The sequence below is a fragment of the Mchenga conophoros genome, linkage group LG8 (genome assembly GCF_057382185.1).
Source record: "Mchenga conophoros isolate Kocher_MC1m ecotype Shallow Benthic linkage group LG8, M_conophoros_male_GT1.1, whole genome shotgun sequence".
In the NCBI taxonomy this organism is placed as follows: Eukaryota; Metazoa; Chordata; class Actinopteri; order Cichliformes; family Cichlidae; genus Mchenga; species Mchenga conophoros.
In genome coordinates, this window is record NC_140533.1 from 18,252,420 (window position 1) to 18,277,001 (window position 24,582).

The 24,582-nt window shown below is 42.7% G+C and overlaps 1 protein-coding gene and 10 non-coding genes across 11 annotated transcripts in view; 10 read left to right on the forward strand and 1 right to left on the reverse strand.

Annotated features, from left to right (window-relative positions):
• ghdc (GH3 domain containing) overlaps positions 1 to 24,582 on the reverse strand; it is a 51,150-nt gene that overhangs the window by 13,153 nt on the left and 13,415 nt on the right. The gene's annotated exons all lie outside the window — the stretch shown is intronic.
• Positions 33 to 115, forward strand: trnal-cag (transfer RNA leucine (anticodon CAG)). Its single transcript has one exon. It is a non-coding gene; the product is annotated as a tRNA-Leu (tRNA).
• trnal-cag (transfer RNA leucine (anticodon CAG)) lies at positions 1,180 to 1,262 on the forward strand. Its single transcript has one exon. It is a non-coding gene; the product is annotated as a tRNA-Leu (tRNA).
• On the forward strand, positions 2,327 to 2,409 carry trnal-cag (transfer RNA leucine (anticodon CAG)). The gene has a single exon. It is a non-coding gene; the product is annotated as a tRNA-Leu (tRNA).
• Positions 3,469 to 3,551, forward strand: trnal-cag (transfer RNA leucine (anticodon CAG)). The gene has a single exon. It is a non-coding gene; the product is annotated as a tRNA-Leu (tRNA).
• trnal-cag (transfer RNA leucine (anticodon CAG)) lies at positions 4,616 to 4,698 on the forward strand. Its single transcript has one exon. It is a non-coding gene; the product is annotated as a tRNA-Leu (tRNA).
• Positions 5,763 to 5,845, forward strand: trnal-cag (transfer RNA leucine (anticodon CAG)). Its single transcript has one exon. It is a non-coding gene; the product is annotated as a tRNA-Leu (tRNA).
• trnal-cag (transfer RNA leucine (anticodon CAG)) lies at positions 6,904 to 6,986 on the forward strand. The gene has a single exon. It is a non-coding gene; the product is annotated as a tRNA-Leu (tRNA).
• On the forward strand, positions 8,051 to 8,133 carry trnal-cag (transfer RNA leucine (anticodon CAG)). The gene has a single exon. It is a non-coding gene; the product is annotated as a tRNA-Leu (tRNA).
• On the forward strand, positions 9,192 to 9,274 carry trnal-cag (transfer RNA leucine (anticodon CAG)). The gene has a single exon. It is a non-coding gene; the product is annotated as a tRNA-Leu (tRNA).
• Positions 10,331 to 10,413, forward strand: trnal-cag (transfer RNA leucine (anticodon CAG)). The gene has a single exon. It is a non-coding gene; the product is annotated as a tRNA-Leu (tRNA).

Sequence of the window (24,582 nt, forward strand, 5' to 3'; positions counted from 1 at the left end):
CATGTGGATTCTGTATCAACAAGTGCAAATGTGTCAGGATGGCCGAGCGGTCTAAGGCGCTGCGTTCAGGTCGCAGTCTCTCCTAGAGGCGTGGGTTCAAATCCCACTCCTGATATTCTTTGCTCATTAACCGTAAGATTGACATGATATGTCATGTCTTCTGTCAATAAAGGAGTTGCCACCAAATGGCAACTGCTTTGATAAGTTATGAACTTGAAATCTGATTTAGTTAGTGTCAGGGTTTCTGTAGTGCAGGTCACCTACCAGGTTGGTGATGGGATGCTTTAATCTACATGCCAAATATCCTTGTGCAAGATACTGACCTCAAGTACCTCTCTCTCATGCGTCTACCGGAGTCCGAATGTTTTGCAAAATCAATTTTTCCACACAGCCAAATTCACTGCAGATACAGACTGCTCCGTTACATCTATGTCCACTGTGAATGACCATCTTTGAACAGAGGTGGTGGCATAGGGCACCAACTGTGTGACATCTATAATCCAGTGTTGAGATACCTTCCCAGAAGCCGTAACGCCCACTCACATCTTGGGCCATTTGACCTCAGGAAATCACATGATAGGTTGGGGCTAGGTTTCACAATGAGCTCACCCGAATCCTTGGTTGCTTGTGACCTACACCCGTTTTCACACTTTGGCTCGTGTCATTAGGGAGAGGATCATTAGAGGGTCCATAGTCCCTCTTGGGCAGACACTCCCACAGGCCTTAAATCTGAGACACTCCACCATTTGACCCTAGAACTGAAGAAATTTCTCGGATGAGAGGTGAAACGTCTTCAAGCAACTTAAAGAAGTTTAAAGAAGTTTCCAAGCTCCTTAGACTACAATGACCTGGATGACAGAACCTTCACAGACATCCATTACAAGTTCCTTCACCAACTGGATCTCAGCCTGCAAAAATACATAGCTCTAAACCTCAAATCTCACAAATGTGCTTTAGATGTGAAGTAGAAGTCAGTTCCTTTCTGTACTGCAACTTGGTCACGTTCATTTATCAGATAGTTGAAGAAAAGTCTCACCACTCATCAAAGTGACTTCTTGAATCTCAGCTGAATATGTGTTGGTAAAGAAGAGGTGTAATAGTCTGCCAATCTGATCAGTTGTAAAGGTGTCTTGATCTGCTAGCCTGTCATGTGGATTCTGTATCAACAAGTGCAAATGTGTCAGGATGGCCGAGCGGTCTAAGGCGCTGCGTTCAGGTCGCAGTCTCTCCTAGAGGCGTGGGTTCAAATCCCACTCCTGACATTCTTTGCTCATTAACCGTAAGATTGACATGATATGTCATGTCTTCTGTCAATAAAGGAGTTGCCACCAAATGGCAACTGCTTTGATAAGTTATGAACTTGAAATCTGATTTAGTTAGTGTCGGGGGTGCTGTAGTGCAGGTCACCTACCAGGTTGGTGATGGGATGCTTTAATCTACATGCCAAATATCCTTGTGCAAGATATTGACCTCAAGTACCTCTCTCTCATGCGTCTACCGGAGTCCGAATGTTTTGCGAAATCAATTTTTCCACACAGCCAAATTCACTGCAGATACAGACTGCTCTGTTACATCTATGTCCACTGTGAATGACCATCTTTGAACAGAGGTGGTGGCATAGGGCACCAACTGTCTGACATCTATAATCCAGTGTTGAGATACCTTCCCAGAAGCCGTAACGCCCACTCACATCTTGGGCCATTTGACCTCAGGAAATCACATGATAGGTTGGGGCTAGGTTTCACAATGAGCTCACCCGAATCCTTGGTTGCTTGTGACCTACACCCGTTTTCACACTTTGGCTCGTGTCATTAGGGAGAGGATCATTAGAGGGTCCATAGTCCCTCTTGGGCAGACACTCCCACAGGCCTTAAATCTGAGACACTCCACCATTTGACCCTAGAACTGAAGAAATTTCTCGGATGAGAGGTGAAACGTCTTCAAGCAACTTAAAGAAGTTTAAAGAAGTTTCCAAGCTCCTTAGACTACAATGACCTGGATGACAGAACCTTCACAGACATCCATTACAAGTTCCTTCACCAACTGGATCTCAGCCTGCAAAAATACATAGCTCTAAACCTCAAATCTCACAAATGTGCTTTAGATGTGAAGTAGAAGTCAGTTCCTTTCTGTACTGCAACTTGGTCACGTTCATTTATCAGATAGTTGAAGAAAAGTCTCACCACTCATCAAAGTGACTTCTTGAATCTCAGCTGAATATGTGTTGGTAAAGAAGAGGTGTAATAGTCTGCCAATCTGATCAGTTGTAAAGGTGTCTTGATCTGCTAGCCTGTCATGTGGATTCTGTATCAACAAGTGCAAATGTGTCAGGATGGCCGAGCGGTCTAAGGCGCTGCGTTCAGGTCGCAGTCTCTCCTGGAGGCGTGGGTTCAAATCCCACTCCTGACATTCCTTGCTCATTAACCGTAAGATTGACGTGATATGTCTTCTGTCAATAAAGGAGTTGCCACCAAATGGCAACTCCTTTGATAAGTTATGAACTTGAAATCTGATTTAGTTAGTGTCGGGGGTGCTGTAGTGCAGGTCACCTACCAGGTTGGTGATGGGATGCTTTAATCTACATGCCAAATATCCTTGTGCAAGATACTGACCTCAAGTACCTCTCTCTCATGCGTCTACCGGAGTCCGAATGTTTTGCAAAATCAATTTTTCCACACAGCCAAATTCACTGCAGATACAGACTGCTCCGTTACATCTATGTCCACTGTGAATGACCATCTTTGAACAGAGGTGGTGGCATAGGGCACCAACTGTGTGACATCTATAATCCAGTGTTGAGATACCTTCCCAGAAGCCGTAACGCCCACTCACATCTTGGGCCATTTGACCTCAGGAAATCACATGATAGGTTGGGGCTAGGTTTCACAATGAGCTCACCCGAATCCTTGGTTGCTTGTGACCTACACCCGTTTTCACACTTTGGCTCGTGTCATTAGGGAGAGGATCATTAGAGGGTCCATAGTCCCTCTTGGGCAGACACTCCCACAGGCCTTAAATCTGAGACACTCCACCATTTGACCCTAGAACTGAAGAAATTTCTCGGATGAGAGGTGAAACGTCTTCAAGCAACTTAAAGAAGTTTAAAGAAGTTTCCAAGCTCCTTAGACTACAATGACCTGGATGACAGAACCTTCACAGACATCCATTACAAGTTCCTTCACCAACTGGATCTCAGCCTGCAAAAATACATAGCTCTAAACCTCAAATCTCACAAATGTGCTTTAGATGTGAAGTAGAAGTCAGTTCCTTTCTGTACTGCAACTTGGTCACGTTCATTTATCAGATAGTTGAAGAAAAGTCTCACCACTCATCAAAGTGACTTCTTGAATCTCAGCTGAATATGTGTTGGTAAAGAAGAGGTGTAATAGTCTGCCAATCTGATCAGTTGTAAAGGTGTCTTGATCTGCTAGCCTGTCATGTGGATTCTGTATCAACAAGTGCAAATGTGTCAGGATGGCCGAGCGGTCTAAGGCGCTGCGTTCAGGTCGCAGTCTCTCCTAGAGGCGTGGGTTCAAATCCCACTCCTGACATTCTTTGCTCATTAACCGTAAGATTGACATGATATGTCATGTCTTCTGTCAATAAAGGAGTTGCCACCAAATGGCAACTGCTTTGATAAGTTATGAACTTGAAATCTGATTTAGTTAGTGTCGGGGGTGCTGTAGTGCAGGTCACCTACCAGGTTGGTGATGGGATGCTTTAATCTACATGCCAAATATCCTTGTGCAAGATACTGACCTCAAGTACCTCTCTCTCATGCGTCTACCGGAGTCCGAATGTTTTGCAAAATCAATTTTTCCACACAGCCAAATTCACTGCAGATACAGACTGCTCCGTTACATCTATGTCCACTGTGAATGACCATCTTTGAACAGAGGTGGTGGCATAGGGCACCAACTGTGTGACATCTATAATCCAGTGTTGAGATACCTTCCCAGAAGCCGTAACGCCCACTCACATCTTGGGCCATTTGACCTCAGGAAATCACATGATAGGTTGGGACTAGGTTTCACAATGAGCTCACCCGAATCCTTGGTTGCTTGTGACCTACACCCGTTTTCACACTTTGGCTCGTGTCATTAGGGAGAGGATCATTAGAGGGTCCATAGTCCCTCTTGGGCAGACACTCCCACAGGCCTTAAAGCTGAGACACTCCACCATTTGACCCTAGAACTGAAGAAATTTCTCGGATGAGAGGTGAAACGTCTTCAAGCAACTTAAAGAAGTTTAAAGAAGTTTCCAAGCTCCTTAGACTACAATGACCTGGATGACAGAACCTTCACAGACATCCATTACAAGTTCCTTCACCAACTGGATCTCAGCCTGCAAAAATACATAGCTCTAAACCTCAAATCTCACAAATGTGCTTTAGATGTGAAGTAGAAGTCAGTTCCTTTCTGTACTGCAACTTGGTCACGTTCATTTATCAGATAGTTGAAGAAAAGTCTCACCACTCATCAAAGTGACTTCTTGAATCTCAGCTGAATATGTGTTGGTAAAGAAGAGGTGTAATAGTCTGCCAATCTGATCAGTTGTAAAGGTGTCTTGATCTGCTAGCCTGTCATGTGGATTCTGTATCAACAAGTGCAAATGTGTCAGGATGGCCGAGCGGTCTAAGGCGCTGCGTTCAGGTCGCAGTCTCTCCTAGAGGCGTGGGTTCAAATCCCACTCCTGACATTCTTTGCTCATTAACCGTAAGATTGACATGATATGTCATGTCTTCTGTCAATAAAGGAGTTGCCACCAAATGGCAACTGCTTTGATAAGTTATGAACTTGAAATCTGATTTAGTTAGTGTCGGGGGTGCTGTAGTGCAGGTCACCTACCAGGTTGGTGATGGGATGCTTTAATCTACATGCCAAATATCCTTGTGCAAGATACTGACCTCAAGTACCTCTCTCTCATGCGTCTACCGGAGTCCGAATGTTTTGCAAAATCAATTTTTCCACACAGCCAAATTCACTGCAGATACAGACTGCTCCGTTACATCTATGTCCACTGTGAATGACCATCTTTGAACAGAGGTGGTGACATAGGGCACCAACTGTGTGACGTCTATAATCCAGTGTTGAGATACCTTCCCAGAAGCCTTAACGCCCACTCACATCCTGGGCCATTTGACCTCAGGAAATCACATGATAGGTTGGGGCTAGGTTTCACAATGAGCTCACCCGAATCCTTGGTTGCTTGTGACCTACACCCGTTTTCACACTTTGGCTCGTGTCATTAGGGAGAGGATCATTAGAGGGTCCATAGTCCCTCTTGGGCAGACACTCCCACAGGCCTTAAATCTGGGACACTCCACCATTTGACCCTAGAACTGAAGAAATTTCTCGGATGAGAGGTGAAACGTCTTCAAGCAACTTAAAGAAGTTTAAAGAAGTTTCCAAGCTCCTTAGACTACAATGACCTGGATGACAGAACCTTCACAGACATCCATTACAAGTTCCTTCACCAACTGGATCTCAGCCTGCAAAAATACATAGCTCTAAACCTCAAATCTCACAAATGTGCTTTAGATGTGAAGTAGAAGTCAGTTCCTTTCTGTACTGCAACTTGGTCACATTCATTTATCAGATAGTTGAAGAAAAGTCTCACCACTCATCAAAGTGACTTCTTGAATCTCAGCTGAATATGTGTTGGTAAAGAAGAGGTGTAATAGTCTGCCAATCTGATCAGTTGTAAAGGTGTCTTGATCTGCTAGCCTGTCATGTGGATTCTGTATCAACAAGTGCAAATGTGTCAGGATGGCCGAGCGGTCTAAGGCGCTGCGTTCAGGTTGCAGTCTCTCCTGGAGGCGTGGGTTCAAATCCCACTCCTGACATTCCTTGCTCATTAACCGTAAGACTGACATGTCATGTCTTCTGTCAATAAAGGAGTTGCCACCAAATGGCAACTGCTTTGATAAGTTATGAACTTGAAATCTGGTTTAGTTAGTGTCAGGGTTTCTGTAGTGCAGGTCACCTACCAGGTTGGTGATGGGAATGCTTTAATCTACATGCCAAATATCCTTGTGCAAGATACTGACCTCAAGTACCTCTCTCATGCGTCTACCGGAGTCCGAATGTTTTGCAAAATCAATTGTTCCACACAGCCAAATTCACTGCAGATACAGACTGCTCCGTTACATCTATGTCCACTGTGAATGACCATCTTTGAACAGAGGTGGTGACATAGGGCACCAACTGTGTGACGTCTATAATCCAGTGTTGAGATACCTTCCCAGAAGCCTTAACGCCCACTCACATCCTGGGCCATTTGACCTCAGGAAATCACATGATAGGTTGGGGCTAGGTTTCACAATGAGCTCACCCGAATCCTTGGTTGCTTGTGACCTACACCCGTTTTCACACTTTGGCTCGTGTCATTAGGGAGAGGATCATTAGAGGGTCCATAGTCCCTCTTGGGCAGACACTCCCACAGGCCTTAAATCTGGGACACTCCACCATTTGACCCTAGAACTGAAGAAATTTCTCGGATGAGAGGTGAAACGTCTTCAAGCAACTTAAAGAAGTTTAAAGAAGTTTCCAAGCTCCTTAGACTACAATGACCTGGATGACAGAACCTTCACAGACATCCATTACAAGTTCCTTCACCAACTGGATCTCAGCCTGCAAAAATACATAGCTCTAAACCTCAAATCTCACAAATGTGCTTTAGATGTGAAGTAGAAGTCAGTTCCTTTCTGTACTGCAACTTGGTCACGTTCATTTATCAGATAGTTGAAGAAAAGTCTCACCACTCATCAAAGTGACTTCTTGAATCTCAGCTGAATATGTGTTGGTAAAGAAGAGGTGTAATAGTCTGCCAATCTGATCAGTTGTAAAGGTGTCTTGATCTGCTAGCCTGTCATGTGGATTCTGTATCAACAAGTGCAAATGTGTCAGGATGGCCGAGCGGTCTAAGGCGCTGCGTTCAGGTTGCAGTCTCTCCTGGAGGCGTGGGTTCAAATCCCACTCCTGACATTCCTTGCTCATTAACCGTAAGACTGACATGATATGTCATGTCTTCTGTCAATAAAGGAGTTGCCACCAAATGGCAACTGCTTTGATAAGTTATGAACTTGAAATCTGATTTAGTTAGTGTCAGGGTTTCTGTAGTGCAGGTCACCTACCAGGTTGGTGATGGGATGCTTTAATCTACATGCCAAATATCCTTGTGCAAGATACTGACCTCAAGTACCTCTCTCTCATGCGTCTACCCGAGTTCGAATGTTTTGCAAAATCAATTGTTCCACACAGCCAAATTCACTGCAGATACAGACTGCTCCGTTACATCTATGTCCACTGTGAATGACCATCTTTGAACAGAGGTGGTGGCATAGGGCACCAACTGTCTGACATCTATAATCCAGTGTTGAGATACCTTCCCAGAAGCCTTAACGCCCACTCACATCCTGGGCCATTTGACCTCAGGAAATCACATGATAGGTTGGGGCTAGGTTTCACAATGAGCTCACCCGAATCCTTGGTTGCTTGTGACCTACACCCGTTTTCACACTTTGGCTCGTGTCATTAGGGAGAGGATCATTAGAGGGTCCATAGTCCCTCTTGGGCAGACACTCCCACAGGCCTTAAATCTGGGACACTCCACCATTTGACCCTAGAACTGAAGAAATTTCTCGGATGAGAGGTGAAACGTCTTCAAGCAACTTAAAGAAGTTTAAAGAAGTTTCCAAGCTCCTTAGACTACAATGACCTGGATGACAGAACCTTCACAGACATCCATTACAAGTTCCTTCACCAACTGGATCTCAGCCTGCAAAAATACATAGCTCTAAACCTCAAATCTCACAAATGTGCTTTAGATGTGAAGTAGAAGTCAGTTCCTTTCTGTACTGCAACTTGGTCACGTTCATTTATCAGATAGTTGAAGAAAAGTCTCACCACTCATCAAAGTGACTTCTTGAATCTCAGCTGAATATGTGTTGGTAAAGAAGAGGTGTAATAGTCTGCCAATCTGATCAGTTGTAAAGGTGTCTTGATCTGCTAGCTTGTCATGTGGATTCTGTATCAACAAGTGCAAATGTGTCAGGATGGCCGAGCGGTCTAAGGCGCTGCGTTCAGGTCGCAGTCTCTCCTGGAGGCGTGGGTTCAAATCCCACTCCTGACATTCCTTGCTCATTAACCGTAAGACTGACATGTCATGTCTTCTGTCAATAAAGGAGTTGCCACCAAATGGCAACTGCTTTGATAAGTTATGAACTTGAAATCTGGTTTAGTTAGTGTCAGGGTTTCTGTAGTGCAGGTCACCTACCAGGTTGGTGATGGGAATGCTTTAATCTACATGTCAAATATCCTTGTGCAAGATACTGACCTCAAGTACCTCTCTCATGCGTCTACCGGAGTCCGAATGTTTTGCAAAATCAATTGTTCCACACAGCCAAATTCACTGCAGATACAGACTGCTCCGTTACATCTATGTCCACTGTGAATGACCATCTTTGAACAGAGGTGGTGACATAGGGCACCAACTGTGTGACGTCTATAATCCAGTGTTGAGATACCTTCCCAGAAGCCTTAACGCCCACTCACATCCTGGGCCATTTGACCTCAGGAAATCACATGATAGGTTGGGGCTAGGTTTCACAATGAGCTCACCCGAATCCTTGGTTGCTTGTGACCTACACCCGTTTTCACACTTTGGCTCGTGTCATTAGGGAGAGGATCATTAGAGGGTCCATAGTCCCTCTTGGGCAGACACTCCCACAGGCCTTAAATCTGGGACACTCCACCATTTGACCCTAGAACTGAAGAAATTTCTCGGATGAGAGGTGAAACGTCTTCAAGCAACTTAAAGAAGTTTAAAGAAGTTTCCAAGCTCCTTAGACTACAATGACCTGGATGACAGAACCTTCACAGACATCCATTACAAGTTCCTTCACCAACTGGATCTCAGCCTGCAAAAATACATAGCTCTAAACCTCAAATCTCACAAATGTGCTTTAGATGTGAAGTAGAAGTCAGTTCCTTTCTGTACTGCAACTTGGTCACGTTCATTTATCAGATAGTTGAAGAAAAGTCTCACCACTCATCAAAGTGACTTCTTGAATCTCAGCTGAATATGTGTTGGTAAAGAAGAGGTGTAATAGTCTGCCAATCTGATCAGTTGTAAAGGTGTCTTGATCTGCTAGCCTGTCATGTGGATTCTGTATCAACAAGTGCAAATGTGTCAGGATGGCCGAGCGGTCTAAGGCGCTGCGTTCAGGTCGCAGTCTCTCCTGGAGGCGTGGGTTCAAATCCCACTCCTGACATTCCTTGCTCATTAACCGTAAGACTGACATGATATGTCATGTCTTCTGTCAATAAAGGAGTTGCCACCAAATGGCAACTGCTTTGATAAGTTATGAACTTGAAATCTGATTTAGTTAGTGTCAGGGTTTCTGTAGTGCAGGTCACCTACCAGGTTGGTGATGGGAATGCTTTAATCTACATGCCAAATATCCTTGTGCAAGATACTGACCTCAAGTACCTCTCTCATGCGTCTACCGGAGTCCGAATGTTTTGCAAAATCAATTGTTCCACACAGCCAAATTCACTGCAGATACAGACTGCTCCGTTACATCTATGTCCACTGTGAATGACCATCTTTGAACAGAGGTGGTGACATAGGGCACCAACTGTGTGACGTCTATAATCCAGTGTTGAGATACCTTCCCAGAAGCCTTAACGCCCACTCACATCCTGGGCCATTTGACCTCAGGAAATCACATGATAGGTTGGGGCTAGGTTTCACAATGAGCTCACCCGAATCCTTGGTTGCTTGTGACCTACACCCGTTTTCACACTTTGGCTCGTGTCATTAGGGAGAGGATCATTAGAGGGTCCATAGTCCCTCTTGGGCAGACACTCCCACAGGCCTTAAATCTGGGACACTCCACCATTTGACCCTAGAACTGAAGAAATTTCTCGGATGAGAGGTGAAACGTCTTCAAGCAACTTAAAGAAGTTTAAAGAAGTTTCCAAGCTCCTTAGACTACAATGACCTGGATGACAGAACCTTCACAGACATCCATTACAAGTTCCTTCACCAACTGGATCTCAGCCTGCAAAAATACATAGCTCTAAACCTCAAATCTCACAAATGTGCTTTAGATGTGAAGTAGAAGTCAGTTCCTTTCTGTACTGCAACTTGGTCACGTTCATTTATCAGATAGTTGAAGAAAAGTCTCACCACTCATCAAAGTGACTTCTTGAATCTCAGCTGAATATGTGTTGGTAAAGAAGAGGTGTAATAGTCTGCCAATCTGATCAGTTGTAAAGGTGTCTTGATCTGCTAGCCTGTCATGTGGATCAACAAGTGCAAATGTGTCAGGATGGCCGAGCGGTCTAAGGCGCTGCGTTCAGGTCGCAGTCTCTCCTAGAGGCGTGGGTTCAAATCCCACTCCTGACATTCTTTGCTCATTAACCGTAAGATTGACATGATATGTCATGTCTTCTGTCAATAAAGGAGTTGCCACCAAATGGCAACTGCTTTGATAAGTTATGAACTTGAAATCTGATTTAGTTAGTGTCGGGGGTGCTGTAGTGCAGGTCACCTACCAGGTTGGTGATGGGATGCTTTAATCTACATGCCAAATATCCTTGTGCAAGATATTGACCTCAAGTACCTCTCTCTCATGCGTCTACCGGAGTCCTAATGTTTTGCGAAATCAATTTTTCCACACAGCCAAATTCACTGCAGATACAGACTGCTCCGTTACATCTATGTCCACTGTGAATGACCATCTTTGAACAGAGGTGGTGGCATAGGGCACCAACTGTCTGACATCTATAATCCAGTGTTGAGATACCTTCCCAGAAGCCGTAACGCCCACTCACATCTTGGGCCATTTGACCTCAGGAAATCACATGATAGGTTGGGGCTAGGTTTCACAATGAGCTCACAATGAGTTCAAATCCCACTCCTGACATTACTTGCTCATTAAACATAAGACTGACATGTCCCTTCTTCCTTCAATAAAGGAGTTGCCACCAAATGGCAACTGCTTTGATACGTTATGAACTTGAAATCTGGTTTAGTTAGTGTCGGGGGTGCTGTAGTGCAGGAAGTGGTGCTCCGGCGATGTCTGCAACGCCTTCTGGTCCGAGGCAGAGCAGTTCCCGTACCAGACTGTTATACAGTTGGTCAGGATGCTCGATAGAAGTTCACCAGGATGTCTGATGACAGGTGGTTCTTCCTCAGAGTCCTCAAGAAGAAGAGGCACTGGTGAGCCTTCTTGACCAGCTTGGAGCAGTTGGTCGTCCAGGTGAGATCCTCGGAGATGTGGACTCCCAGGAACTTGAAGCTGCTCACACGCTCCAAGCTGTCCCCTTAATGTGGATGTGGGTCAGCATTCCTCCTGTAGTCCACGATGAGCTCCTTGGTCTTCTCGGTGTTAAGCAGCAGGTTGTTTCTGTCGCACCACTCAGCCAGACGATCCACTTCCTCCCTGTAGGCGGCCTCATCGTTGTCACTGATGAGGCCAATCACCGTGGTGTCATCTGCAAACTTAATGATGGTGTTGGAACCGTCTGCAGTCGAGGGAGTAGAGGACTGACTTCTCCAGGTAAGTCAGAGCTCGGTGCAGGAGGTAGATGATGGCGTCCTCCACCCCAATGCCAGGCTGGTAAGCAAACTGCAGCGGATCCAATGAAGACCTCACCAGGGGGTGCAGATGGCTTAGAAGCAGCCTCTGGAGGGTCTTCATCAGATGTGATGTCAGGGCTACCTACCTGAAGCTGCTGAGGTCCTTGGGATGGGAGGTCTTTGGTACCAGTACCACACAGGAGGTCTTCCACAGCTGTGGAACTTTCCCCAGCGACAGGCTCAGGTTGAACAGATGATTGGAATGGTGTATTTTAGTGCATTGATTCATTTTAAACAAAGCAATGTACAACTACCGCTTCTCCCGACCTGCGTTATAGTCAGTGCAGGAGCAGCGGCTTCGCTCATGCGCAATTAATTTGCAGTTTGGACGCGTAGGTGTAAACATCTCCTGCTCTGACAGCAGCTGGGGGCAACTGCTGCGTAAGGACCGCCGCCTGTGAGTGCTTTGGCACACTCACTGGTTACAGCACCATATAAATATATACAAAAAATACAAGCCACCGTTATTTATTTAGCTAATATCCTAATAGTCAATGTGCTTTAAGCTAACTCGGCTTCCCACAATCTAACATTTGTAAATAAAAACACCAAGAAGTTCCCTTTAATACCTTCGACCAGTATAATTTCACTCCACGTTAACAGCATTGTTCTTTAGACAAGCGCTGCTGTTCAGTCAGGAGCTTTCTATGTGAGAGCAAGCCGTAAAACTTGAAAACAAAAAGTAAATAATAACAAAAGGAGAGTGTGTTGTTTGTTAATCGTCGCAGGCCCACTGGTGCCCGCCGGTGAGACAGCAGGGCCGTATCCGAAGGGCGGATGCACCCCGGGTTTTTTCCTGTCTGGGTCGCAATTCCTCGATAACAGCAGGTTAATATTAAGGTTAGCTTAATGGTTGATACTAACGTTCAGGGAGGTGGAGGTTCAAAACGTTTTGTGACCGAATGAATTTCAAAGAGTAAGTGTACTGTGACGTCACGGCACGTGTGCCGTGACATCACATTACAACGCGAGCTCATAAATACTCATCTTAGAACGCGAGCTCATAAATACCCCCAAGGTAAGGCACTCTACTTTACTGCACCTAGTGTTTTAACGCTGAATCGATAGTCGTCTGCAAATATGTGGCGCTCAGTGTTCAGTCATAAAAATTCTTCAGACAGAGATGGCTTTGAGGAGCTTGACAGATATTATTTAGAGTCTGATGGGTTCTTCTTACCGATATCTATTTCTAGAGATGAACAGTCTGAGGTTCCTAAAACCAGTGTTTCTGTAAACGCCTATGAAAATGAACAGGCAACCACCTCTGAAATAGATGAGGCTCCTAAAACCAGTATAAACAACTTTGAACATGAAGAGTCTCCCACCAGTGAGAATTACAGCACTGATTTATTCAATGGCGTCCTCCCCAAACCTTCAGATATGAACAAATCTGAAGAGAATGAACAAAACGCTGACCAAGGAAGTTTTCAAAGAGAGGAGAAAGAAACTTTTTTTCCAGAGTTCAAACAAATCTTTCAGCTCTGTCTTCCATTATTACAGCTCCAGTTGAGTCGGTTGGGCGAGGAGTCATTTTTGTCACCAGGCACATTTTTAATATTGGTCGAGCTCCATTTACCTCACCCACTAGTGAAACGGAAAAGTCACCCACCTCTGAAACAACTGAGGTTCCTTCACCGAGTGTTTCTGTAAACAACTTTGAATACGAACAGTCAGTCACCCTCCAGTGAAACAACTAAGATTCCTACAACCAGTGTTAATATGAACAACGCTGAAGATGAAAAGTCTTCAGCCAGCGAGAGTTACAACACTGATTTATTAAATGCCATTCTTCCTGAACCTTCAGATAACGGACCCGAAGATAATGAACAAAATGTTGTCCCAGGCAGTCTTCAAACAAAGGAAGAAGAAACCATTTCTTCCAGACTTCAAACAAATGCTCCAAATCTCTATTCCTCTTGTAGAGTTCCAGATGTGCCTGTGGGCCTTAGAGAAGATTTCATCACCAGGCACCTCCTTAATATTGGTCGAGCACCATTTACCTCAATTATTCCAAATCTCTATTCCTCTTGTAGAGTTCCAGATGTGCCTGTGGGCCTTAGAGAAGCTTTTATCTCTAGGCACCTGCTTAATATTGGTCGAGCACCATTTACCTCAGTTACCACACCCACTAGTGAGACCTCTGAAACAGCTAAGGTTCCTAAAACCACTGTTTCTATAAACAACTTTGGACATGAAGATTCTCCCACCAGTGAGAGTTACAGCATTGATTTATTCAATGTTGGTCTCCCTGCGGCTTCAGATAACAGATCTGAAGAGAATGAACCAAATATTGTCCAAGGAACTCTTCAAAGAGAGGGCAGAGACTCTGCTGTTTCTAGATTTCACAGAAATCTTCCAGGTTTTAATTCCCTTATTACAGCTCCAGTTGTGCTTGCGGGCCAAGGAGTAGGGCTGGGCCATATTATACCGTTCACGGTAATACCGGTATAATGTTAGGCAACGATAGGAAAATGAAATATCGCGATAGAATATGAGTAAAACGCGCATGCGCAGTGCCTTTGTTTTCATACGCACATGGCCGATTGTTGAGTGAAACAGATGAACCAGAATTGGTTTGTAAAAATGGTGCAACTTCCGTGATGTGGAACTGGTTTGGTGTTTGTCCGTCAGATACACAACAAAGCACATTTTTTTGCAGAACATGCAAGCGGCCGTTCTAAGATGCTCTTAAATCTGGGAGTAATCTGGGTCCTAAACTCCGTATACTTCAGGTCAAACAACACTGCAGCATCACTAAGAGTTAAAAACTGTCTAAATTCTTTCATCTTTAATAAAACGATCAGCATTGCTGCTTTACCAGGTGTAACTATGAAGTTTAACTTCCAGGCATCCATGAAAACAAAATGTATTACATTTAACGGAGTTAGAAGTTAGCAGGAAGCTAGCGGAAGTTAGCTCGCTAGTTTCGCTAGTTACCTAAGCATGATATTGCATGTTCTGACTAAGAGATTTCTGAAAAAATTCAAACGTACAGCTCTGCTATCACGTCCAACATAAATGAAGACAGGAAACTAAACAGCAGTGACGTTTGTAGGGTTACTGAAGTTTGGCTAGCTGGTATATAATGAGGTGCTACGTGATCGCTAGCGACACAGCTATGTTAGCATAACATAAACAGTGAAGCTGGAGGACGAACACTAACACTTTTCCACTTATAAAAGTTAACGTGAAGGTTCTTCATGGTTAGAGACAAATGCAATCGCATGGCAGGATGCTGTAAACGGACCAAACTTCAGTCAGGAGAACAACTGAGATAATCCATCCACAATACAAGGTTAGTCATTAGTATACTGCAACAACATGGGAATAGAGCAGCTGCCAGAGAATTCAACATTAATGAATCAATGGTACAGAAGTGGAGGAAGCAAGAAGAATGAGTTTAATAAAGTTTGATTTATCTGACTGCTTTGTTTCGCTTAATGTGCCTTATAATCCGGTGCACCTTATGGTCCGAAAAATGCGTACTGCACACTGCAGTTTAATGTTGCAAAGCACCTCTTTTTAACTTCAGTGGATATTATACATGGTTATGCTCAGGATATGTCAGCCCATTTCTACTGGAAATGCCTTTTGGTTAAACTTTCAGCAAGGAATTTGCATTTGCACTGTTACATTTTTATAAAGCTTTAATGTACATAAAAACCAGCTTCTTGTTTAAGTGAAAATAAATGGAAGGTTGTCTTTTTGCGCTAGTAATGTTGTGGAGTTGTATTTTGTCTCACATCAATTATATCGTCGGTTATATCGTTATCGCAAATTTTCAAATATATATCGTGATAAATATTTTTGGCCATATCGCCCTGCTCTACCAAGGAGTCATTTTTGTCACCAGGCACATCCTTAATATTTGTGGAGCACCATTTACCTCATTGTTCAATCATTTTTCAGCAATTATTCAACGTAGGTTTCCCCATGGAGCTAATTCAGGCCTGATTCCTACAATCAGAAGATGGTTAGATATAATTTCTTGGATGACTTCAGTAATTGGTGCACTTGCACTTTTAGTTTTACTTATAATAGTCATCATGTTAATTCACTAATTCTAACAAACAAACATGAAATTCAGTATCCTTAGCATAAAATTACATCACAATTATGCCCCCAGCCAGTCACAGCAGAAGGCTGCCCCTCCCTGAGTCTGGTTCTGCTGAAGATTTCTTCCTATTAAAAGGGAGTTTTTCCTTCCCACCGTCGCCTTAGTGCTTGCTCATAGGGGATCGTTTGATTGCTGGGGTTTTCTCTCTAATACTGTGGGGTTTTAAGCTTACAGTACAAAGAGCTTTAAAGTGCCTGTTCTAACACAGCATTATTAAATAGACTTTAAATGGCTTCAACTGAAAAAACATTACTTAATAAAAAAAATAAATCAATAAATAATGGTGTGTGTTTGTTTCATTTTCTATACCAGGGTAAGTGCTAAAACTTAGTGGGTTATAATTTATGTAGCTTTTAACAGATTATTGTTGTTTCAAATGTGACTGTGCTGAGTGGCCGTGGCACTGTGCGCACTTAAGTGATATTGGTGATTGGAAGCCAGTGTTTTAGTCTTCTCCTTTTTTTCCTGATTAGTTTATTTTATACTTTATTTTTAAGTCTTGGATCTATTTTTATGGGTCGCTCTGGTTTTAAAAACAAATTTAAAGCTCTTACTGGTCATTAACACAAATGCAGCGTTTACCTGTACAGGGATTGACCACTAGAGGTCCTTTTACTCAAGGTTTACATTCATCAGCAACTTCCTTGACAAATGCTAAATGCTGATCAGATTAAATAGGATTATCAAGGGACAATACATTTTGTTCTTAATATCATATTATTTCATCTATCATGTCTTTTCTATGATTCATATTTTATTGATGAGACCGTCGAAAGCGAGGTAGCAAATACTCAAAGATTAACTAGTTAGGACATGTGATTTCTACATTTCTACAGTTTTTTTACACGGTGGTCTTTGGCATGTTATCTTATTTTTGGTGAATAAAACAAAACCACCAGTGAAATTTTTTTTAGATTTAGTAAATTGTAAGTAAATTTTAACTCATGCAGTTGTAGCCCCTTTAAACAATCGTTCGTGTCCTGCAGGAAATGGAATACCAAATGAACTGACTAAAGGGGGTGCCTGTAAAAATTCCTAAGGTTCTTCTGCCCACTGGTGCTGCTGCAGCTGATTTCTATCAACAAGAGGTGGGATCACCTGCAAAGAGACTGCAATTTTTGGTTTGGGGCCTTTCCCCTCTGAAGAAGCCAAACAGTGGACTGAAACTGTTTGTGTCTCATTTTGATTTGTGGTCACTGTACCAAAAATGTGGTTCATCATAATTATGGAACATTTAAAGATGCAGTTATATTTCTTATTGACATCACCAGAAATTGTGTGTGACTTCTTATGGTGGCGTTCAATAAAGAAGTATAATTATTTTTAAGAAATACAAAAAGCCATTTACTATAGCCATTTACTATAAGCTGCTTCTATTTAGAACAGTTACAATATTTTGTTTGATTTGATTTCTTGCAATAAACAGAGACAATTTGCAATTCTCTAATTCTTTGTAACAGGTCCTTTGTAAAGAATTCAGCTTTTGTGTAAACACCCAAGTTCACCAGATATCTGGGAAACAATGCAACAATTTATTTTAATAATTCTATAATGAAGTGTTAAATTGCAGTTAGAAGCTACTGCTCCAAACCTCGTAATAAACATCAAACAGGATTAAAACCTCAGGACAACAAAGAAAACAAGATGACATCATTACACAGAAAACCACACATCAATTAGAACAAGCAAATGTGTTCTTAAAAAGCCTCAGAGGTTGCAGGTTGTTACCTCTGAACAGTTTCACCCTGGTTCTTGGATTCCTCAGGCCTCCAGAGACAACACCGGGACTCAGTAGTCAATTCACAACACTTTTATTCATCCACACTTATTAATACAGCTTATGGAAAGGGAGATGTACAGGAACCCCAGAATTACTCTGCAGATCTCAACTTCGTTGTCTGTTACACACAGTTTTATAGAAGTGACCCCCATTCTATACGATGTGCCATAAAACTAAACACTGTGTTTGTATGTTTGTGTGCGTGCGAGCACGCGAGTGCCTGCGTACCTGTGTGTAAGTGCATGTGTATATATGTTTATGTACCTGTGTGTACGTGACTTCCTGTGGGTCATAAAAGTCCATCTCCCTTTCAAGCCAAAGTTATCCAGTTACAAACATTTAGATCCCCACCCAGGTATCCCCTGGGGAATTTCCACTCAGCTTTAGCTTCTCTTTGTCCTGTTTTCACAGCTCAAGGTGGGGAGGGTCTCTTACAAGTTTACTCCTAAGTTTATGTCACGTTTAGGCCTATATTACATCCAGGGCAGTGTCAGTGTCTCTACTATACTTCTACATCCTATCTAGCACATTTCTAAAACCTAAAATAAGCTACAAATATCTTCAAGTTCCTCTTTCTCTGTAGGATAACCAAACCAATCAAACCAAGTGCTGTGGTGGTGATATGAAATTCAACCTTTGCAGCCTCTGTAGCTTTCTAGTAACACATTTGCCTTTTCCTTTTCAAACAATTTTACATGAGTTACACATTATGTCTCTTCAAAGAGAGTCAGAACAGCATGGAGACCCTTAACCTCGTGTACCTTACAATCAAATTCTTCTCTGCATTTAAAACCATGATCTGCAGTTAACAGCCACACTGCTCCACACATCCAACATCAGCATCCGACTAGAGACTTGCAACATGTGGAAAACTGGGCTTCTCCATAAGAGCTAGAAGGTTGAAAAAAATAAAAGAAGAAGAAAAATATATTAGTTACTTCAACTGTAAACTAAGAAATTTAACTAAAAACAAACTTTTGAACTTGCTGTAACATTTGCAAATGAGGCAGATGAAGGCATCCTTTACAGAATGTGTGTGCGGTCTTTGCAGTTTCAGATTTACGGTCAAAGTGATGTCTTGGAGGTAGGGCTGGGCGATATGGCCTAAAATTAGGGTTGCCAACTCCCTGAAAAATAAATAAGGGACACCTCGTGGCCAGGGCCGGGCAACCCAGTTGTCTTCACCCTTCCCAGTGTGGTAGCTCTTTTTTTGTGTGTGAAATTATTTTTTTAACCATTTGACTTGAAGTTGATTTAAGCAGATGCATATTCTTTGTGATATGAACACATGGGAAACAAATGATCCTTTAGCCATTTATTTTTAGCTCAAAATGAAAACATTAACACAGTAAAACAGGTCTCTTTCTTAAACAGAAGCCTGTCATGCTTAACTTTTGAGAATATAAGTAAATCTTTCTTTAAAAGAACTCTGTCCTGCTTAACTTAAAATTATATAAATTAATAGAAAACAATAGAAAGAAAAATATTCTTGTAACTGTGCACATATAGTGCATTTAGTACAATTGGCTTCAGTTGAGGTATTATTTCAGCTTTTCTAATGCTAATCAGCTGCTCCTGTTTGTAAACCCGCTTGTTCCCATGATTACGCATCTTAACTCACCATCATTATTCATCTATGTATTACTTTTATGTATTAGTGATCTATTTGTTGTAATCATCTATCCTTGCAGTTGTTTATTACACAAAATATGGTAAATGGCCTGTATTTATATAGCGCTTTACTAGTCCCTAGGGACCCCAAAGCGCTTTACATATCCAGTCATCCACCCATTCACACACACATTCACACATTCAAAATAAGTTATATTATCACACTTCTGGCCACATAGCGCTGATATTCACTGCACATGCCCATATTAACTTTTTCCAGCCAGGTGTTTTCCTTTTCCCATTCCTCCCTGTGCTTTTGCAGCCTATTTTTCTTTCTCTGAGCGAACAAACATTGCTGCTCTAATGCTGGGCTCACACTGTGCGATTTTTGGCCAATTTTGAGACGATTTCTGAGTCGTGCGACCGATTTGGTGATCAGACCGATTTTGGCCTTCATCGTGCGTCGTGTAGTATACGTGGGGTAACGAGAAGCGATTAACACCTCACGACCAGCTCCCGATCATCAATCGCTCGTGAGGGTGTCACCGCAGCCGCTCACACTGCTCACGCGCAAACACGTAAACGTCGGTGAAAAAGACGGAGCAGCACGGCTGTGCAGCGTGTGATCTGGACACAAGCCATGGAGGCACAACTTGTAGAACTTTGGAAAGCTCATCCGAGCCTTTTCGATGTGGCATCACAAAATTATCACGACCACAACAACCGTGAAAACAGTTGGATTTACATTGCTGCTCAATCACAGCTGCCTGATCAATGTTTTTCATTAGCAATTTAGCAAAGTTGATGGTGGTGGTGTGCGTGTCTGTGTGAGTGAAAGACAGAGAGAGCGAGCGACAGATTTTCTGTTATAACCTTCATGTTATGGAGGCACAGTGTGAGCACTCAGGTCGCATCAGAGCATCGGGCGGTATAGTGTGAGAGTACATCGTGACATACGAACTTCTAACCCCTGCGAGTCAATCGTGCAGTTTGAAAATCGCACAGTGTCTGCCCAGCTTTAAGTGTACTGTCATCCGAGACTTGCACCGCAGTGTCGGCGTTTGTTTCCCTGTTGGCCATGCTTGTTGTTGTGGTCATCTGTTGTCTTCCGGTATTTTCTCTGTAAGCGACCTTTCCTCGACCAATGAGATAATCTGAATTGTCATACTCGAATTGTCATAAGTGTGCTGTCAGCTCATTGGTCACAAAGCAGGAGAGGGGCTGGGAATTATGTTTTCAAACAAAGCGTTAATTCCATTAACATTTATAGACTACTTTTGATTCTCACTGTATTACGGGACAAAGTGCGTCCCTTATTAGCTCAATATGGGACGTGTACTTTTGTTTCGAAATACGGGACGATTCCGTATTTTAAGGGACGGTTGGCAACCCTACCTAAAATCCATATCATGGTATACTTTGAAGCATGTGCGGTAACAATATATATCGCGATATAATATTTTCTTCACTGCAGCATTACCGAGAGTTGAAAAACTGTCTAAATTCTTTCATCTGTAATAAAATGATCAGTGTGGTTGCTCTACCAGATGTAACAATTACATTTAATATCCAGGCATCCATGAAAACAGAATTTACGAAATTTAACAGTTAGAAGTTAGCAGCAAGTTAGCTCGCTAGTTTCCACCTAAACATAATATAGCATGTTCTGCCTGAGGGATTTCTGAAACAAATTAAGACGTACAGCTTTGCTATTACTTCCCAAATAAATGAAGACAGGAAAGTAAACAGCAGTGAAGTTTGTAGTGTTACTGAAGTTTGGCTAGCTGCTATGTAATGATGCGCTACGTGACCGCTAGCGACACAGCTATGTTAGCATAATATAAACAGTGAAGCTGGAGGACAAAGTCGCTAGATGACGTCATTGCCTAATTTGCATAATTGGTCATGTAAGGCAAGGCAAGGCAAGTTTATTTGTATAGCACAATTCAACAACAAGGTGATTCAAAGTGCTTTACAGAGACATTAGAAACAAGAACAAATAAAAAGCATGATTTAAAATTGATTAAAACAAGCAAATAAACTAACTAATTAACAAACAAACAAACAAACAACAGTATATAAAATCAAAACAGATAAAATCAGAACAGTAGATAAAATCAGTAGTAAATGTAAGTTTTGAAATTTAAGCTTAAAGTGTGGGTTTGGTGCTTTATTCAAATGCAGCTGAGAACAGGTGAGTCTTCAACCTGGATTTAAATAAACTGAGTGTTTCAGCTGATCTGAGGCTTTCTGGGAGTTTGTTCCAGATATAAGGAGCATAAAAGCTGAATGCAGCTTCTCCGTGTCTGGTTCTGACTCTGGGAACTGATAAAAGACCGGATCCAGATGACCTGAGGGATCTGGAAGGTTCATACTGGGTCAGGAGGTCATTGATGTATTTTGGTCCTAAACCATTCAGAGCTTTATAGGCCAGCATCAGAACTTTAAAGTCTATCCTCTGACGGACAGGCAGCCAGTGTAAGGACCTCAGAGCTGGACTGATGTGGTCCACTTTTTTGGTCTTAGTGAGGACTCGAGCAGCAGAGTTCTGAATGAGCTGTAGTTGTCTGACTGATTTTTTAGGTAGACCTGTAAAGATGCTGTTACAGTAATCAAGCCTACTAAAGATGAATGCATGGACTAGTTTTTCCAGGTCCTGTTGAGACATCAGATCTTTTATCCTTGATATATTCTTGAGGTGATAGTAAGCTGACTTTGTTATTGTCTTAATGTGTTTTTCTAAGTTTAGGTCTGCATCCATCACTACACCCAAATTTCTCGCCTGGTTTGTGGTTTTTAGATGTATAGATTGAAGTTCTCTGGTGACCTGTAATTGTTTTTCTTTGGCGCCAAAGACTATTACCTCAGTTTTGTTTTTGTTTAGCTGGAGAAAATTGTGGCACAACCAGTCATTGATTTCCTCAATGCATTTACCAAGAGCCTGTACAGGGCCTCGGTCTCCTGGTGACATTGTGATATATATTTGTGTGTCATCTGCATAGCTGTGATAGTTTATTTTGTTGTTGTTTATAATCTGTGCCAGTGGGAGCATGTAGATGTTAAACAGAAGGGGTCCCAAGATGGAACCTTGGGGAACTCCACATGTGATACTTGTCTGCTCAGATGTGAAGTTACCTATTGATAGGTTTGTAGCTTGTACCTATCCGCTGGAACGTTGAAGACAATATAATTACACTGCAAAGCAAGACACAAGCAGGCTGGTTTACTCATGCATGAGGGAGGTGTCTGGCTGGAGCCAAGTGTCATCCCACCACTTGACCTCCGTCAGAGACTCTCAGCCAGGCTCCCCATAGCACTCCTTTTATTGTGGTTACATGAATATGCATAGGTTCATTAACATATGACGTCTACATACACACAAAGAGTACCTTGCCTGTGTGTGTGTGTGTGTGTGTGTGTGTGTGTGTGTGTGTGTGTGTGTGTGTGTGTGTGAGAAATCTGTGTGAGGTCAAGATGTGACCCTGTGAAGACTCCCCAAGGCTAGTGCCAGGACGTCTAAGTCCATCTAACAAAAGGCTCTTATACTTAAACAGATATACGTGTGCTTGCTATACCATAAATCAACAAGAAAAGAGAAACTCTCCTAGGGAGTATGTGATTTATACCAAGGACACTCTAGAAGAACGGATGCACTCCCTAACACACAGAGCTGTTACTTTAGGATGAAACATCCTTTCAATCCACCAATGATTATATACACTTCTAAGCATATATGAGTAAATATTTCTAAGCATAAATGACAATCAACAATACAAATCTAACACCTATTGATACAAAGTATTTCCTGTTTTCTAAGTATGTTTTGAACCAGTTTAGTACAGTTCCTGAAAGACCTGTCCAGTTCTCCAGTCGTTTGAGTAATATGTTGTGGTCAACTGTATCAAATGCTGCACTGAGATCCAGTAAAACTAGGACTGACATTTTTCCACTGTCTGTATTCAGACATATGTCATTAAACACTTTGGTCAGAGCGGTTTCAGTGCTGTGGTTCTGTCTAAAACCTGACTGGAAGGCATCGTAGCAATTATTCTGTTTTAAGAAGTAACTGAGCTGTTGAGAAACTGCTTTTTCAATGATCTTACTTAAAAACGGGAGATTTGAGATCGACATATTCAGCATATGTCAAATCACCCTAAATTACTGAAAAAATACACAGTTTAACAAATGTATTAGCAGTTATCTCATTCCTCATTGATCTCATCTCATGGCAAACTGCATCCTACAAGCAAACAAAGAAATTGTTAATTTAATAGTGAAAATAAGAAAGTAACATTTTCAAAAACATCTCAGCTTGGTGGTGCTTCCTGCGGGTGTGCAAATCACATGTCTCTCTGCAGGGTGGTTTGAGCTCTGCAGGGCGTCATGAATGTCTCTTCCAGATGTTTCCATCATTGTCCATAGGACCAGAGTCCAAATGTATGTAGAATAAACATTCAAACATACCAGTTGGTTTTGTTGTTTGTCAACATGGGTCTCAGCTATTTCCAGAGCTGCAGACCTCTCAGCACTCTAGTTTTATGGCCTCCCATTACCTCACTTCAGGCCTTCGTCCTGTGAGGGGGATATTTATGACTCCTTCATTGTCCACGCTCTGCAGAGAAACACCTCTGTGAAAACGGTGCAGGGTTCAGTTGTCTTACTGCTGTTATGATCCCAGCAGCCTTCAGAGTGTCATCGTATGTACAGTATAGTGGCACCGCATTAGGTGATGTTCATAGGAAACTGCTGTCATCACCACCATAGCTTCTGGTTCCTGTGCTTTCACAGAATCATGATGTCATCCTCGAACTCCTTCTGCGCTGTCGATGGAGCTTAGCACGCTCCTCATCCCTCGAGTTTTCATGTTCCAACGCTGCTGAAGGTTTAAGGCAGAGCACGTCATACACCTTAGTTGTCTTCCTCAGCGTCAATATTGAATCTTTCATTTTATTTAAAATCTCCTGGAAGCTCAGTAGCACAGCTCTCTGTGTCATGTCTGCTGTGCTGAAGATGATCTCTGATCCTCCTGAAGCCTCTCTCCTGGCCTCAGCTCCCATCTTGTGGACGATCCTCTCAGGCACTCCTTTTCGTCACGCATAGTCCTGATTTTGGGCCTGCTGGATCTGTCTCAAAACACTCAGCTTCTCCGCCTTCCTCCTGGTTCAGCTGATTCAGCCGTCACGCCTCGCACTTGGTTGCCTTAGAGTTGATCAGAGGCTGGAGGTTGAAGTGCGAGCTTACCCTACGGGGGCTCAATCAGCACTCCCCCCTCACCACTGAAACAACCAAGTGTGAGATTTCTCTATTGTGCTGTCTTGGGGGTGCTGGGGTTTCCTGGGACCTCGACCTCTTTGCAGTGGCTCCAAGGTCTGATCTCATGATGGGCCCCAACCAGCTTGACCTTTGACCTCAACCACTGCCTGGG